Source organism: Palaemon carinicauda, chromosome 40, assembly GCF_036898095.1.
Source record: "Palaemon carinicauda isolate YSFRI2023 chromosome 40, ASM3689809v2, whole genome shotgun sequence".
Classification (NCBI taxonomy): Eukaryota; Metazoa; Arthropoda; class Malacostraca; order Decapoda; family Palaemonidae; genus Palaemon; species Palaemon carinicauda.
This window is the reverse complement of record NC_090764.1, coordinates 1,006,231-1,023,094: the sequence shown is the minus strand read 5'-3', so window position 1 is coordinate 1,023,094 and position 16,864 is coordinate 1,006,231.

The window sequence follows — 16,864 nt, the reverse complement described above, 5'->3', positions numbered from 1 at the left end:
TGCATAAAAAGGCTTTTCAGAATACTAACTACGTGAAGGCTAGTGGAGTTGAAACTTTTGAGTAGTTAGATTTCGCGGAGCGCTTGTCCGAATATCAATTTGAAGACTGTAAATATTAACATTGCCCGCATAGACTCCGATACATTAACTCTGTTAAACTGTAACTTTAATCGGAAATTCTCCGTAAAAAATATGCTGTTCTCGGCCGTATTTCAGAAAAATACAGGCGACCGTAATTTTTACTATACTTTGGTAATTCTTTACGGCTTTGTGCCCGTAATATTACTATTCTTCAATATATCCGTTTTTAAACCGGCAAATGCCTGTCAACATTTACTCCAGGGTTTTTACAGCTTTTTTTACGATAGTTTCAAGTGTATCTTAACGCTCATGCCAAATCCCATTTTAATTCGCTAACAATATACTTAGAATATCCTTAAAATTCCCAAGTATTTGGCTGCCATTTAAAATTCCATAATTTTCATGCGTGAAAAATATTTTCACCATTGAAATAAGACTAGTTAGTTTTCTCACCAAATGTTATTTTAAATGAGTATTCCCTGCTTAAGTAATTATACGGTTTTCAGCCATTTGTGGCTATTTTTTTTTTTGCAACTGGTTATTTATGGCTTTGTATTTCTAACCACGAATGGAGCTAACTTAAAAACTTAGTCTCTTGGCCTTAGATTGTTACATAATTATTTGTGTAAATCGGGTTATACACTACATTTAGTCTGTCAAGGTGCTGTTAAAAATTTGCCGTAAAAAAATCCTGGGATCAATGTTGCCAGGCATTTACCGTATTAAAACTAATATTGACGTAACGGAGTTATATTAACGTTCAGCAACCCGAAATAGATAACTAGGTAGTCAAAATTACTGTAGCCTGTGTTTTACTGAAATACGGCTGGGAAGTGTATTTTTGCGAAGAATTTTAGGATAGAATTACGTTTTTATAAACGTAGGTGAAGTATTTAACCCTCTTACAGCGGAATATAGAAGAATAACCACCCCCCCCTCCCCGTCCCCCTCCGTGAACGGAAAGCTTCCATAAACTTAAAATTAACAAATTGAAATATTAACCTTTACAAGAAATCCACTTTATTTCAAAAACTGCAAAAATTGGGTTTTCAATCGTACATGAAGTCGCTAACTACTCAATTGCCAGTGGCGGTACAAGAACGAAGGATAGTGATAGTTGCATAGGTGTAACATAAATTTTAGAATAACAGCTGTAGATTTCCCTTTTATGCCAACTTTTATAATTTCATATATCTGTGAAAGTTATAAAGAAATTCTTACGTAAATAAAGCTACTAGATCATGCATTTTTATACGGACTCTTATAGCTGGGATAACTCACGCTCTCGCTCCCGCTCTCGCTCTTGCTCTTGCTCCCGCTCTAGCTCTTGCTCTTGCTCCCGCTTTCGCTCTTGCTCCCGCTCTTTATTCTATAAACAAAAACCAAGATAAAATATAATTCTAACATTAAACATGACACGTTTAAACAAGCATATTCATAATTTTGAAAAGTAAAATCCCTTTCATATGATAAAACGCGCACAAAATTCATGAAATCTCTCTCTCTCTCTCTCTCTCTCTCTCTCTCTCTCTCTCTCTCAACATATCCTGATCTGATACAAAGAGTACAGTATAATACTGTTTGAGATATAACATGATCCATTTTGAATTTAATTGGGGTTATTTTCCCTCTCGCACGAACTCATGAAATTTGTGGAATGTCGGAAAAAGTGGCAAAACAGGGCATCATATACGGAATAGTATTTACAGATTTTCTTGCTCTAGACCCCTCACAAATACACACACTGCTACTATATTCTGGCAAGTGGTATATGGATGTGCTGCGCAAGTCATTCCCGTGGGTCACTTAAGGTATCATCACCTATATATCGCATTCCTCAAAATTTATTCCGCCGTGGGTCTCTTCATTAGCAAATAAACATTTCATTGCTCCTCTGTTCTGGAAAACTACATGGATGCTATATATGCCATCCCTTAGATCACTATTAAGGTATCATAATTGCAATTTATAACTGGAATTTGTTAGTGTTGACTCCAGTAAATCTGTTTTTATTATGTTTTTTGTTGGACTTTCATAATGACCTTAATACTTGATGCATTAATCATAATTTGTGATAGAAAATCAGTGTTTTGACTTAGTTCATGTTTATTCTAACTGTTTGACAATGTTGTTCAAACTTGCGTAAGTTGGTAGATAGGAGGAAACTCGTGAGTTTAGTATAGAAGTGTTAACTGTTACTGTATACTTCATGCATTAGCAGTGATACAAAATCAGTATTTTGACTTAGTTCATGTTTATTCTAACTGTTTGACAAATTTATTCAAACTTGTGTAAGTTAGTAGATAGGAGGTAACTCGTGAGTTTAGTATAGAAGTGTTAACTGTTACTGTATACTTTATGCATTAGCAGTGATACAAAATCAGTATTTTGACTTAGTTCATGTTTATTCTAACTGTTTGACAAATTTATTCAAACTTGTGTAAGTTAGTAGATAGGAGGTAACTCGTGAGTTTAGTATAGAAGTGTTAACTGTTACTGTATACTTTATGCATTAGCAGTGATACAAAATCAGTATTTTGACTTAGTTCATGTTTATTCTAACTGTTTGACAAATTTATTCAAACTTGTGTAAGTTAGTAGATAGGGTGTAAGTTAGTAGATAGGAGGTAACTCGTGAGTTTAGTATAGAAGTGTTAACTGTTACTGTATACTTTATGCATTAATCGCAATTGCAGTGATACAAAATCAGTATTTTGATTTAGTTCATGTTTATTTTAACTTTGACAGTGTTATTCAAACTTGTGCAAGTTGGTAGATAGAAGGTAGCTCATGATTTTGGTATGGAGGTGTTAACTGTTAATGTATACTTTATGCATTAATCACAATTGCAGTGATACAAAATCAGTATTTTGATTTAGTTCATGTTTATTTTAACTTTGACAATGTTATTCAAACTTGTGTAAGTTGGTAGATAGGAGGTAACTCATGATTTTGGTATGGAAGTTTTAACTGTTACTGTGTACTTTATGCATTAATCACAATTGCAGTGATACAAAATCAGTATTTTTAGTTCATGTTTAACTATTTGACAATTTTATTCAAACTTGCTTAAGTTGGTAGATAGGAGGTAGCTCATTATTTTGGTATGGAAGGGTTAACTATTGCTGATGTAGTTGAGGGTCATTACAGAGAGTATAGGAGTAATGTTCCTTTTCCTTGGGTAAAGTTCTTTTCCTTGTGTTCTTTAGTTAGTTTTTTTAACAGTTTGACAAAGTTATTCAAACTTGCGTAAGTTGGTAGATAGGAGGTAACTCATGAGTTTAGTATAAAAGTGTTAACTGTTACTGTAGTAGTTGAGGCATTAGAGTGTATAGGAGTAATGTTTCTTTTCCTTGGGTAGAAGTTCTTTTCCTTATATTCTTTAAGATTGCCTTGTGCAGGCGTTGTCGTTAATATAGGAGTAATGTTCCTTTTCCTTGGGTAAAGTTCTTATCCTTATATTCTTTAAGATTCTGCCTTGTGCATACGTTGTCAAGCTAGACATCAATCATTTGGGTATACAGTAATTGGAACTTCCTTGAATAATATAGCTAAAATTAAAACCCTTATCGGTGGGATTAAGTTAAACCCTAACAATTCATTGTTGGATTTTATATTCTCGGCATGAATGCTTTCAATGTCTTCGCCAGTATGTATTCACCCGTCTTGGTCATTATTAGCATTATTATCACTACAATAGTTGGAAAATCAAGATGATATAAGACCAAGGGCTCCAATAGGTTAAAATAGCCCAGTGAGGCAAGGAAACGAGGAAAATTAAGATTTTAATATTAAAATATCTCCTACATAAACTATAAAAAGCTAAACTTAACCCCCAAGGGGTTATTTTTTCCCCAGCACATTTTGCAGTATATATTTTTTTTAATTGCTCTAACAGCCTTAATCATAGAGAGGTCAGGTTGGTCTCATTCTCTTGGAAAATGTCAGAATTTTCTCAATTATTAAAATATGAAAAAAAAATAGCCATTTTTTGCAAGGACGTACTGGTACGTCCATGGGGGTAAAGGGATGAGTTTTGTGAAACGTACCAGTACGTCCTTTGGGGGTGAAAGGGATAAGAGATATAATATTAGTGTGATAGTGTGTACCCTCAAGTTTCACACTACTGTACTGATGTTGACCAAACTTTGTAATGTTGGGTATGACCCAAGGATGAATCTCCAAAATTTTGGAATAAGTGATCATAGTACACCATAGTACAAGTACTCAGTTGTACTTTGAAAATAATCTTAATGTTAATTTTTTGCTTGTGAACATTATGCAAAAACTACTGGACCAGTTTCGACGAAACTTGGATATGTGGGTTATGACCAAATGACAAATCATATTTTAAAGAAAATTCGTCAAAGTAAGAGTACGCAGTACAGTTAAAAGCATAATAAGATGGCTTGCGTGGTGAAGGTATGCTCTGAAATAAAAGTACGGAGGGCGAATGCGTCTTCAGGAAGTTTTAAATGTCACAGATCCTGTCTGAGCACAGATCTGGCATTTTGTCTTATATCTCATATGGATGAATTAAAGGGATGTTTCTATATCGGGATATGTTAATTGGTATGGCAACATTTTGGTCCGAAGGCTATTTCTCAGTCTTCAGATACCAATGTTGATTAGGTCATTTACCAAATCTATAATTGGCTTCACAAGCTTAGAAACAGTTAAGGATGTATTATTTACTTGTTGTTGGTTGTTGTAATATGTTGGTGGTTAGTGGTGGTTGTTGTTCCAATGTTGATTAGGTAATTTACCATAAACCTATAATTCCATTTCACAAGCTTACGAACAATTAGGGAGGGGTTATTTGTTTACTTGTTTATTTTGGTGGTTGTTCCTATGTTGATTAGAAGGTAATTTACCATAAACCTATTTTTTCTTAAGCTTAGGAACAATTAGGGAAGGTTGTTGTAAGGACTAAAGGACTTTGGTCAGCTCAGAAAACCAAAGGAATTGTAGGTGGTATTGAGAATATTGAAAGTGTTAAGGATATACTTTTACTGGACTATTTCTCGCCCTCCATCACACTGTTCAGGCGGGCCTTGGTGTGTGAAAATAATTTCTTTCTAGCTAATATTTTGCTCTGTATCTTATCAGTTATTTCGCTAGCATTTGTATTCAGGCTTAAGTTTTCAGATCACTATTATAACACTTTCCGAAGAGAAGTCTTCAGTTTTTTTTTTTTAAATCTGCCACATTTTTGCTATTCTTGACATAAAGTGGAAGGTCATTGAAGAGTCTCGGTGCAGCATAACAAAACGTTCTTCCTCCTATTGCATGATTCTCACTAATTTCGAATAGTCTGTTATTATTGTATGACTGAGTCCCTACCAAACACTTACACTCACAAGGCAATGAGAGAATTTTAATAGAAGGTTGTATGAGTAACACCTAAGAAAACAAGTTGAATAGCATATTGAGATGTTAGGTCAGCTAAGAAAGCAGGAATTTAATCTAAATCTAGTTAACTAAGTACTAACACAATTAAATATATTTAAGAGCCAAGTTTTAAGTATTCTATATTTTCCAGGTGTGGCTTGGACTTGGATAAGAAACTATGAACCGATTATACAAGCTGTCGTCGGAGGAAAATGTAAAGAAACCTGCCAGACTCAAAAGGGAAATTCCTAAGGTAAGAGTTGAAGCCTTTAATGAAAAGGAAATCTAGAAAAGCTGATGGTTATAAGCCTAGTGTTAAAAGCTTGTGTATTCTGTAGCTTTTGAATGAAAATATTTTCTATTTCAGATTTATTTTTGTAAAACTCCTGAAACCTTATTTTAGGTTATTGCAAATTTCGAATCTTTGATTTTTAAGGGGGAATCTTTGATTTTTAAGGGGGAATCTTTGATTTTTAAGGGGGAATCTTTGATTTTTAAGGGGGAATCTTTGATTTTTAAGGGTGAATCTTTGATTTTTATGGGTGAATCTTTGATCTTTAAGGGTGAATCTTTGAGCTTTAGGGTGATTTTTTTATTTTGAAGGGTGAATCTTTGATTTTTAAGTGTGAATCTTTGATTTTTAAGGGTGAATCTTTGATTTTTAGAGGTGAATCTTTGATTTTTAGAGGTGAATCTTTGATTTTTAAAGGTGAATTTTTCATCTTTAAGGGCGAATCTTTGATTTCTAAGGGTGAATCTTTGATTTCTAAGGGTGAATCTTTGATTTCTAAGGGTGAATCTTTGATCTTTAAGGGTGAATCTTTGATCTTTAAGGGTGAATCTTTGATCTTGAAGGATGTATTATTGATTTTTAAGGGTAAATCTTTGATTTTTAAGGGTAAATCTTTGATTTTTAAGGGTAAATCTTTGATTTTTAAGGGTAAATCTTTGATCTTTAAGGGTGAATCTTTGATCTTTAATGGTGATTTTTTTATTAAGGGTCAATCTTTGATTTTTAAGGGTGAATCTTTGATCTTTAACGGCGAATCTTAGATCTTTAAGGATTAATCCGGGATCTTTAAGGGAAAATCTTCGATTTTTGTAGGGCAAATCTTTGATTTTGAAGGGCAAATCTTTGATTTTGAAGGGTGAATCTTTGATTTTGAAGGGTGAATCTTTGATTTTGAAGGGTGAATCTTTGATTTTGAAGGGTGAATCTTTGATTTTGAAGGGTGAATCTTTGATTTTGAAGAGTGAATCTTTGATTTTTAAGGGTGAATCTTTGATTTTTAAGGGTGAATCTTTGATCTTTAAGGGTGAATCTTTGATCTTTAAGGGTGAATCTTTGATCTTTAAGGTTAATCTTTGATTTTTAAGGGTGAGTCTTTGATCTTTAACGGCGAATCTTTGATCTTGAAGGATGTATTATTGATTTTTAAGGGTGAATCTTTGATTTTTAAAGGTAAATTTTTCATCTTTAAGGGTGAATCTTTGATTTTTATGGGGGAATCTTTGATTTTTAAGGGTGAATCTTTGATTTTTAAAGGTAAATTTTTCATCTTTAAGGGTGAATCTTTGATTTTTATGGGGGAATCTTTGATTTTTAAGGGTAAATATTTGATTTATAAAGGTGAATTTTTCATCTTTAAGGGTGAATCTTTGATTTTTATGGGGGAATCTTTGATTTTTAAGGGTAAAGCTTTGATTTATAAATGTGAATTTTTCATCTTTAAGGGGGAATCTTTGATTTTTATGGGGGAATCTTTGATTTTTATGGGGGAATCTTTGATTTTTATGGGCGAATCTTTGATTTTTATGGGCGAATCTTTGAACTTTAAGGGTGAATCTTTGATCTTGAAGGATGTATTATTGATCTTTAAGGGTAAATCTTTGATCTTTAAGGGTGAATCTTTGATCTTTAAGGGTGAATCTTTGATCTGTAGGGATGAATCTTTGAGTTTTATGGGTAAATTTTGTATTTTTAAGGGTGAATCTTAAGGGTAAATCTTTGATCTTTCAGGGTGAATCTTTGATCTTTCAGGGTGAATCTTTGATCTTTCAGGATGAATCTTTAATTTTAAAGGGTAAATCTTTGATTTTAAAGGGTGAATCTTTGATCTTTAAGGGTAAATCTTTGATCTTTAAGGGTGAATCTTTGATTTTTAGGGGCAAATCTTTGATCTTTCAGGGTAAATCTTTGGTTGATTTTTATGGGTGAATCTTTGGTTGATTTTTATGGGTGAATCTTTGATCTTTAAGGGTGAATCTTTGATCTTTAAGGGTGAATCTTTGATCTTTAAGGGTGAATCTTTGCATTTTATGGGTGAATCTTTGCATTTTATGGGTGAATCTTTGCTTTTTATGAGTGAATCTTTGCTTTTTATGGGTGAATCTTTGCTTTTTATGGGTGAATCTTTGATTTTTATGGGTGAATCTGCTTTTTAAGGGTAAATCTTTGATTTTTATGGGGAAATCTTTGTTTTTATGGGGAAATCTTTGTTTTTATGGGGAAATCTTTGCTTTTTATGGGGAAATCTTTGCTTTTTAAGGGGAAATCTTTGACTTTTCATTTTAAGGGTGAATCTGACTTTTCATTTTAAGGGTGAATCTGACTTTTCATTTTAAGGGTGAATCTTTGATTTTTGATACTATAAAGAACAGTTTTCTAAGATTATTTTTCATGGGTGAATCTTTGGTTTTTAAAGGTTGATTTTTTATTTTTAAAGATAAATATTTAATTCTTAAAGGTAAATCTTTATTTTAACTTTTTCTAGCTTTACCCAAAGATTTTGGTATTCTAAAAAAAAAACTCTAAATTGTTCCTCTCAAATTTTCTAAAAACCCAAGGAACAGTTGGCCAAGAAAGCTAACTGCTGGATAAAGTGATTGGATTATTAAATAGCACTTTTTTTTAGATCAAATTACTCATTGAATAAAGAAAACTAATAAATCTTCAGTTTAAATTTACTTTGGTTATATTAGAAAATTTAGAAGCATTAAATCTGTTTAAGTAACTTCAGTCAGCTGGATAAAGCAAATTGATTTAGTCAGCTGGATGAAGTAACTGTTCAGTTAACTATTTACAGTAGAAGTTATAATAAATCAAAATAGTGAAACTGATTTTTCAAAAGTTTAGGAATTTAAAATTTTATGGTTTTAGATTCGCATTATGCTCTTCTATTTAGTGTCGAAACAGTAACGTAGGCTGTTAGTCTTTATTGAAGTATTTGCTTTTCTATAACTGAAGCTTTTCAAATCTCATGAAATTAAAGTGCTCTTGAACCTCGATGCTTATGGAGGTGTAGACCCAAATGGCATCTTTCCTTTGTTTTATAAAGACTGCAGATTTCAAATCTAACACTTGAAGCTGTCATGATTTCCCTTGTAGTGTCAGAACTGATTTAGCTTTCTAGTTAACTTTTGAAAATATTTTTTAATATTAATTTCTAGTTAAATCTAACTAATACTCTATTTTCACAGGTGGTTTGAAAGAGTTCTACATTCTAAGAAATCAGCTGAGCCCCATCGCATGAAGTACCATGAGCTTTTCGAAGTTAAATAGAAAAGCTGCTGTAAATATTTCTTGGAAACTATATCCTGGAAGAAGAATGCTTCAAACACATCCTAGAAGATTACTTCAAAAACACATCCTGGAAGGCGATTGCTTCGAAACACATCCTGGAAGAGGATTACTTCAAAACACATCCTGGAAGAGGATTACTTCAAAACACATCTCGGAGTCGTCTCCATGCAGAAAAATTTATATTCATGTGTGCTTTGAAACATACTCTTATATCACTAATGATCGATAAAAGTTGGCAATCTAAGAAGGCTCGAGATATTTGAGCCAAGTCCTGTTAGCGCAGTTTAACAATCTATTAGCTTCACTTCTCAAAAGTTATCACTGATATTCAATTTTAAACCTTTAATATTTTCATATTTTGCATTGACATTTCGAAAATTTTCAGGCTGTTATTTAAGGAAAGTGTAGTTAGAGCAGTTTAACAAATTAGTTTGATTTCAAAAACTATTACTATTCAATTTAAACCTTAAATATTTTCATATGTCCACTGACGTTTCACCAAGCTTTTGATTTTATAGCATTTCTTTGCAATCAATGATAGTCTTAATGTAGGCAATTGTTTTACTAGGCTTAGAGATGTTTTGCCTCTAGCTGTTATTCCAGTCAAACCTTTAAAAGTAGTTTTAACTGAGTTTGTGTTAAAATCCTTAGTTAATGAAGGTCACAGTAAATTATTATTATTACTAGCCAAGCTACAACCCTAGTTGGAAAAGCAAGATGCTATAAGCCCAAGGGCTCCAATAGGGAAAAATAGCCCAGTGAGGAAAGGAAATAAGGAATAAATAAATGAGAAAAAGTTAACTATAAATCATTCTAAAACTGTAACAATGTTAAAACAGATTTCAAATATAAACTATTAATAACATCAAAAACAGATGTATCATAAATAAACTATTAAGACTCATGTCAGCCTGGTCAACATAAAAACGTTTGCTCCAACTTTGTGTGTTTTTTTTTTTTTTTGAAGTTTTTGTGAATAGCGAATAATTCTTAGTCTGATTCCTCTTTCCTTAACTGGTTTAAATCTTCGAACTTAGATCATTAAATTAAATTTCAGCCTCTTTGACTTAGATTCTGTTTATAGATATAGTATTACTAAGGCACGTTCATATGAATTAACTTTAAATGACAATTAAGATCCAATTAAGTTGTAAATTACTTATCATGAATTAGGTTCCAATTAGTCATAATTATTTTAACACTCTAAATACAATTATCAACTCTTAACTTGAACCTAGAATATTATTTAAAGCTTAATGAACTATATTTACACAAGCCTCATAGATTGCCAGCTATTTTTCTTATTCTGAAATTGATACATAATCATACAGATTTGATATAAGAGTATATTGGAAATATGTGCATTATAAGTGCTGTATTACTCACATGTGTACTTAATAATTGGTTAAGTAAGGAAACTTGTACCTTAGTTTGATAATCAATTAATAAGAGTGTTTAAGATTTCACAATAACATTAAGATTGTCTAATACTTTAAAATATTGAGTTAAACTTCAGATTCTTCAGTTTCCTTAAGTCCTCTTAAGAGTACACTTGTGAAATTCTCTAGTTACTCTGAACACTTTACTATTGCGTTTGACTGTCATTAAATTTAAAAATTTTCTGCAAAAAAGATTGTCTTAAACATTACAATTTGTTGCTTATACCATTACATTCTTCCTTTACTCTTATCTACTTTTGTATCTATAGCAATATCTTAAGTTACATTTCTATATAGATTTAATGTATTTTCTTAAATACCAGAATATTTCTAATTTTGCGTCTGAACAATACTTACAACCAGAAAAAAAGTTGTCCATTTTATGGGTAGCTTTGGTATAATGTCGTAAACTGAACATTTTTTCTCAATTAAAAATCTAAACACCCCTAATATTCAATCATTTTTTAGAGATTCTATTCATAACCTAAGTTTTTCCCCATTTTTTTGTTATATTCAACGTAAACATTTGCTATCGCCAGCGTTACTTCCCCGAAGCGTAAGATATAATCTTTGACAATTTTTTTTTCACCATAATACTGTAGAGTAATTTGTTTATAAAAAGATTTGTAGAAGTTAAAGTACCATAAAATTGTTGCCTTTTTCCTGTAAAGTAATTTTTTTTTGTGAAAACAAGGGTTGCAAATATTGCATTTCCGCCAGAAATTGATTCATTCTCTCTCTCTCTCTCTCTCTCTCTCTCTCTCTCTCTCTCTCTCTCTCTCTCTCTCTCTCTCTCTCTCTCTCTCTCTCTCTCTCTCTCTCTCTTATTTTGATTTGCTAGTTTTGAATATTGATTATACTGAATGTAATTCTCTAACCCTTCTCAATAAAATATCATTTTCAAATTACTTGTCAATTTCCCAAGTGATTTAAATTTACTGAATTTTCTTTGGAGATTTGTGGTATAGCGACTCCAATGTAGATTAACTTACTTAGTCGTTAATGCAGTCATGCGTATAGGTCTTGTTTGAAGTAACTACTATCACTCAGTGGCAGTTTTAGAATGAGTTATCACTTAAAGTATATTACAGCCTATGACAAAACTGTTTTAGAAGACGTAATCATTTTCCATATGCTGTTTCAAGACTGTAAATTGGTTGAGTATTGCCACATCGTATGATATTTTAGCGTAGTTTTTCGTAGGTATATTTTAGAAATTCCAATCTAAATTCTCTAGCTTTTGATTAGATGGTTGATGGTAGTTCTGGGAGGAAATAATAGAAAATGGTCTGTGGAGGTAATGTTTTGAGTGAAGTATATTTTATAACTAATGAAGTTAGAGAACCTTGGGGGTTTGGTTATTTAGATCATTTAGGGAAAGTTTAAAAATTCCAGAATTAATAGGCAATTAGTTTTTGAATCTCGGAAAAATAACCTTTAGTTCTTAGTTTTGATTGCAATCTTTAAAAGGGGCTATTAGTTTTAATTTGGAAACCATGCAAATGGCCATTAGTTTTCAATTTTAATCTTTAAAAATTAAATGGGGTCTCTAAAATGAACCCCCGATTTTGTTTGGAATCTTTGAATATATCTATTAGCTTTTTGAAAGGAAATCTGAAAAAATAGGCTCAATAAAATAGGGTTATAATTTCAAGGGAGATATTGGTTTTTCTTAAAGGGAACTTAAAGAAAATTTTAGGTACCTAAGAACGCTTGTAGAATATTATGTTCAAGTTTTAGGAAATTGCGGTTCTTAGCTTCTTTGTGTATATCATCTAGCTTCTAGAGTGAGCTAGGAGTAAACACTTTCTTGAATGGTAGGTTTAAAGTCATTTAGGTATGTCTTTATTATGATTTATCAGTTTTTAAGTACACTTAAAGCCCGACATTTAAAATGCTTGAAAACATTAAACTAAACATGCATTTGCAGTTACGTCATTCTAAAACTGCTTTTGTTCAGTAGGTTCTGTAATTTTGTGAAGACCTAAATCATCTATTTGAGGCAGCTAATTTCACTTAAGTAGACCAGATAAAATTGATAGTTAAATGTACATTAATTACTTTTGAATAATTTCATTACTTTTGAATTATAATAGTTGATAGTTTAGAGTTGATAATCAACTACAGTAATGTCATAAAGCATATAGTAATAATATAAATGTTTTCCATACAATTTAATCTTTACAATAAGGAAGAATCTTAGGTCTTCACAGCTGTCAGTGATGTAATAGCACTTATTATGCAACTTATGTTTTAAAGTACTGTGAATATCATATGTGAATGCTTAACTTCTCTGTTCAAACAAGTAAGACAACAATTGACAACTGATACAGAAGTCTTAAGTTAATTAGCTTTATAGTTAATTAGCTTTATAGTTAATTAGCTTTATAGTTGATTAGCTTTATAGTTGATTAGCTTTATAGTTAAATTAGCTTTATGGTTAATTAGCTTTATGGTTAATTAGCTTTATGGTTAATTAGCTTTATAGTTAACTTTATAATTAGCTTTACAGTTAACTTTATAATTAGCTTTACAGTTAACTTTATAGTTATTTAGCTTTATAGTTAATTAGCTTTATAGTTAATTAGCTTTAGTACTTTAATAACTCCTTGTGCATCTAAACAGTTAAGCATTCGTCGTATGTCTCTAGTGATACCATATGTACTACATTTACATATAGTCAGCTGGAAGAGGTTTATTCATGAATATTAAGTACAAAATATTTGAATAGCTAGAGAATTAACTTCATCCTTAATGGAAAGTACTTTCTAAGTTGAATAATCCTGGGGTTTAGCCAGGAAAGGTAATTTCTTAATATCCCACAATGTGTGTTAATGCCAAGTATTTTACTAGTTTTCAAGATTAGCATAGATAGACATAACTAGTTATATATGAAAGTGTCTAAAGAAAAGTTTTGTTCAGTAAAAAATTCCCAAAAAGGCATTATTTGGCTTGTACGGGTACCCAAAGGTATGCCATTAGACTTTGTGCCTGTATAGTTCAATTAATGCCTTTTTGGGGGAATTTACTTATCAAAATTCCTGTATACTGAAGCTCTTTCATATAAAAATAGTTTTGCCTATATATGCTAATTTTGGAGAACTAACGAAATATTCGGCATTACCATATCTAGTGGGACTTAGGAAATTTCCTCCCCTGGCTAAACTCCTGGATTACTCAACTCAAAAGTCCTTAACGTTAGGGATGAAGTTGATTCTCTATAGCTATCCAAACATTTTGTACTTAATATTCATGAATAAAACTCTTCCAGCTCCGACTATATGTAATGTAGTACATATGGTATTACTACATACATAGGACGAATGCTTAACTAAGTGTTCAGATACATAAGGAGGTATTAAAGTACTTATAAAAAGCGAATTAACTTTTTTGCTTTAATATCATTTGCCAATTGTAGTCTTATTAGTTTGAATAGCGGGAAGTTAAGCTCAGTAACATTTTACCTAAATACAATTTTATGTAATGTAGAAAATCTATAAGGAAAATAAACTACAAAAAAAACATTTGCTGATTTTTATTGCTATCATTAATAACACAAAAAATTACAAAAAAAAAAAGAATTAACTGATGCATTGGAGTATTCTCCTTTACCAACGTTCATGTGCCCGAGTATTCTCCCTACCCGGCCCTCTTCCCTTTCTAGCACCAGCAAATGCTTATAAAATCTCCAATCAGGGCCAAAGAGCTCATGAAATACACCTTGCTTTTAACTACCTAGAACCCCCAAGTTCGTTTAGGCTTGTGTCCTTCCTTTATACAGAGCTTGGTCACTCTACCACTGATGGAATGAAAGCAGTACTAAGAAGTATCAAGTATATTGTTACTTCATCAAAATAGGCTAAAAATGTTGGATAACTCTGCCACTTATTTGACCCATACGCTTTAAGTCATTTAAGTTATTTCAGAGATTATTTCATCATGTTTAAGTCGCTTATAAGACTCAATTTTAGTTACTATACTTTAAAGCATTAGCTGGTTAAATATTTAGTTACTATACTTTAGTCAAGCATTAAGTGGTTAAATATTTTTTTCACAAACATTTTCTGTATAAAACTTGGCTGAGGTTAAGCAAAGGAAATATATCGCAAACTATCTTTTATTGTAGAAAATATAATGTCATACATGAAACAGGTTTAGGTACAATAGATATAGCAGTATAAATGCACATTAGAGACATTGACAAAACAGGGCCATCAAAATTTTAGCCCATTTTCTGCTAACTTTAAACACCCCATGCTCTGAAAGGTATAGAAAACGGGACTATTCTTCCTTTGATGATCACAGTGTGGAACACCAATATATATAAGCCCCGTTTTCTATAGTTTTCTGAAAATCTTTGGGACACCAAAGTAAAACAGAAATGGTCAGGTTTCATGGCAGTGTAAGTAAATAGTAATACATTTACTAAAGAATTGATGATAAAAATAAAAGAGGAGGAGGAAAGCCCACCAAGGCCAACCCCTTTCCCACCTGGTTACAGACTATCGAAATATTTTTTTCTGAATAAGCAAAGTTACCAGGCCCTTGAATGCTTTCCTTCTCCTTTTTTTTTTTCTTTATTATCAATCTTACAAACAACAATGCTATGAAATAAAGCTATCAAGAATGGTATGAAAATCCTTTGGAGTAAATAAATTTAAAAGCAAGTTTATATCTATGGTAGATTAAAGAGACAACCGTTAAATATTATTTTAAATGAAACTTAAAAAACTGCAAGGCAAATTTAAGCAACTCATTACTTAAATGAGAGGGAGATACTACATTCTAGAATTTTAAATTTAAAAACGAGTTTAAACGAAAACTAAGACAAAGGGATAATCTTTAATCCCATTAGCAATTATAACCAACTCAAAATCAGCCAAGATCACACAATCTGTCAAGTTGCTTCTCTGTCTCGTCCCACTTAATGGACATGATTGAGTCAGGTAAAAGAGAAGAGACGTGTAAGACTACTGCCCTGGCAATCCTTGCTACTTCCCCCAGCAGACAGTCAGATCGGACCGAAGTACACATTCATCTTACACGTGGACAGAAAGGGTCCCTTTTGGGTGTGCAATAAAGTTTCCAAATACAAGCCCTTTTTTTGAAAAGGAACGTTGTGATACGAACTTAACATCAAAAACTAAAGCAAGGGACAGTTTTTTTTTTTTATACATAGATAGATTTGAATATATTTGCCTATTTAAGTAGTCTACCTGATCTTTTAAATTACCTAGGGCTGTGCAATAAAGCTTTCAAATACGAGCCATTTTTGAAAAGGAACGTTCTGATACGAACTTAACATATATCTAAAGCAAGAGACAATTTTCCTCAATACATAGATAGATTTGAATACATTTGGCTATTTAAGTAACCTACCTGAGCTCTAAAGTTACCTTTGGCTGTGCATTAAAGTTTGCAAATACAATCTATTTTTGAAAAGGAACGTTGTGATACGAACTAAACATTATTCACTAAAGCAAGAGACAGTTTTCTTTATACATAGATAGATTTGAATATATTTACCTGTTTAAGTAGCCTACCTGATGTTTTAAGTTACCTAGAGCTGAGCAATAAAGTTTCCAAATACGACCCCTTTTAAAAGCAACGTTGTGATACGAACTTAACATCAATAACTAAAGCAAGGGACAGTTTTCTTTATATATAGATAGATTTGAATATATTTGGCTATTTAAGTAACCTACCTGAGCTCTAAAGTTACCTTTGGCTGTGCAATAAAGTTTTCAAATACAATCCCTTTTTGAAAACGAACGTTGTGATACGAACTAAACATTATTCACTAAAGCAAGATAGAGTTTTCTTTATATACAGATAGATTTGAATATATTTGGCTATTTAAGTAACCTACCTGAGCTCTAAAGTTACCTTTGGCTGTGCATTTAAGTTTTCAAATACGACCCCTTTTTGAAAAGAAACGTTCTGATACGAACTTAACATCACTGAAGCAAGAGACAATTTTCTTTATACATAGATAGATTTGAATATATTTGCCTATCTGAGCTCTAACATTACAAACTACAAGATGATTAACTAAGTTAATTATCCATGGCTTCTACTAACAGGATAAAATTATCATTATGATGGTGATAACTTGGCTATAAGAGTTTGAAATTTACTTCTACTTTCTGGTAAGTATAACAAAGTTCATTACATTTTACATAGAATTTAAGCTTCTTGTAAACATCTATTAATTCACCTGGAAAACAACCCTCATTGAAAATGTTGAGAGAGAGAGAGAGAGAGAGAGAGAGAGAGAGAGAGAGAGAGAGAAGGATTTTGGATGTCTCAAAGACTTTTTAATCCATTCTTGAATTAGAGTACCGTGTTAGAGAGAGAGAGAGAGAGAGAG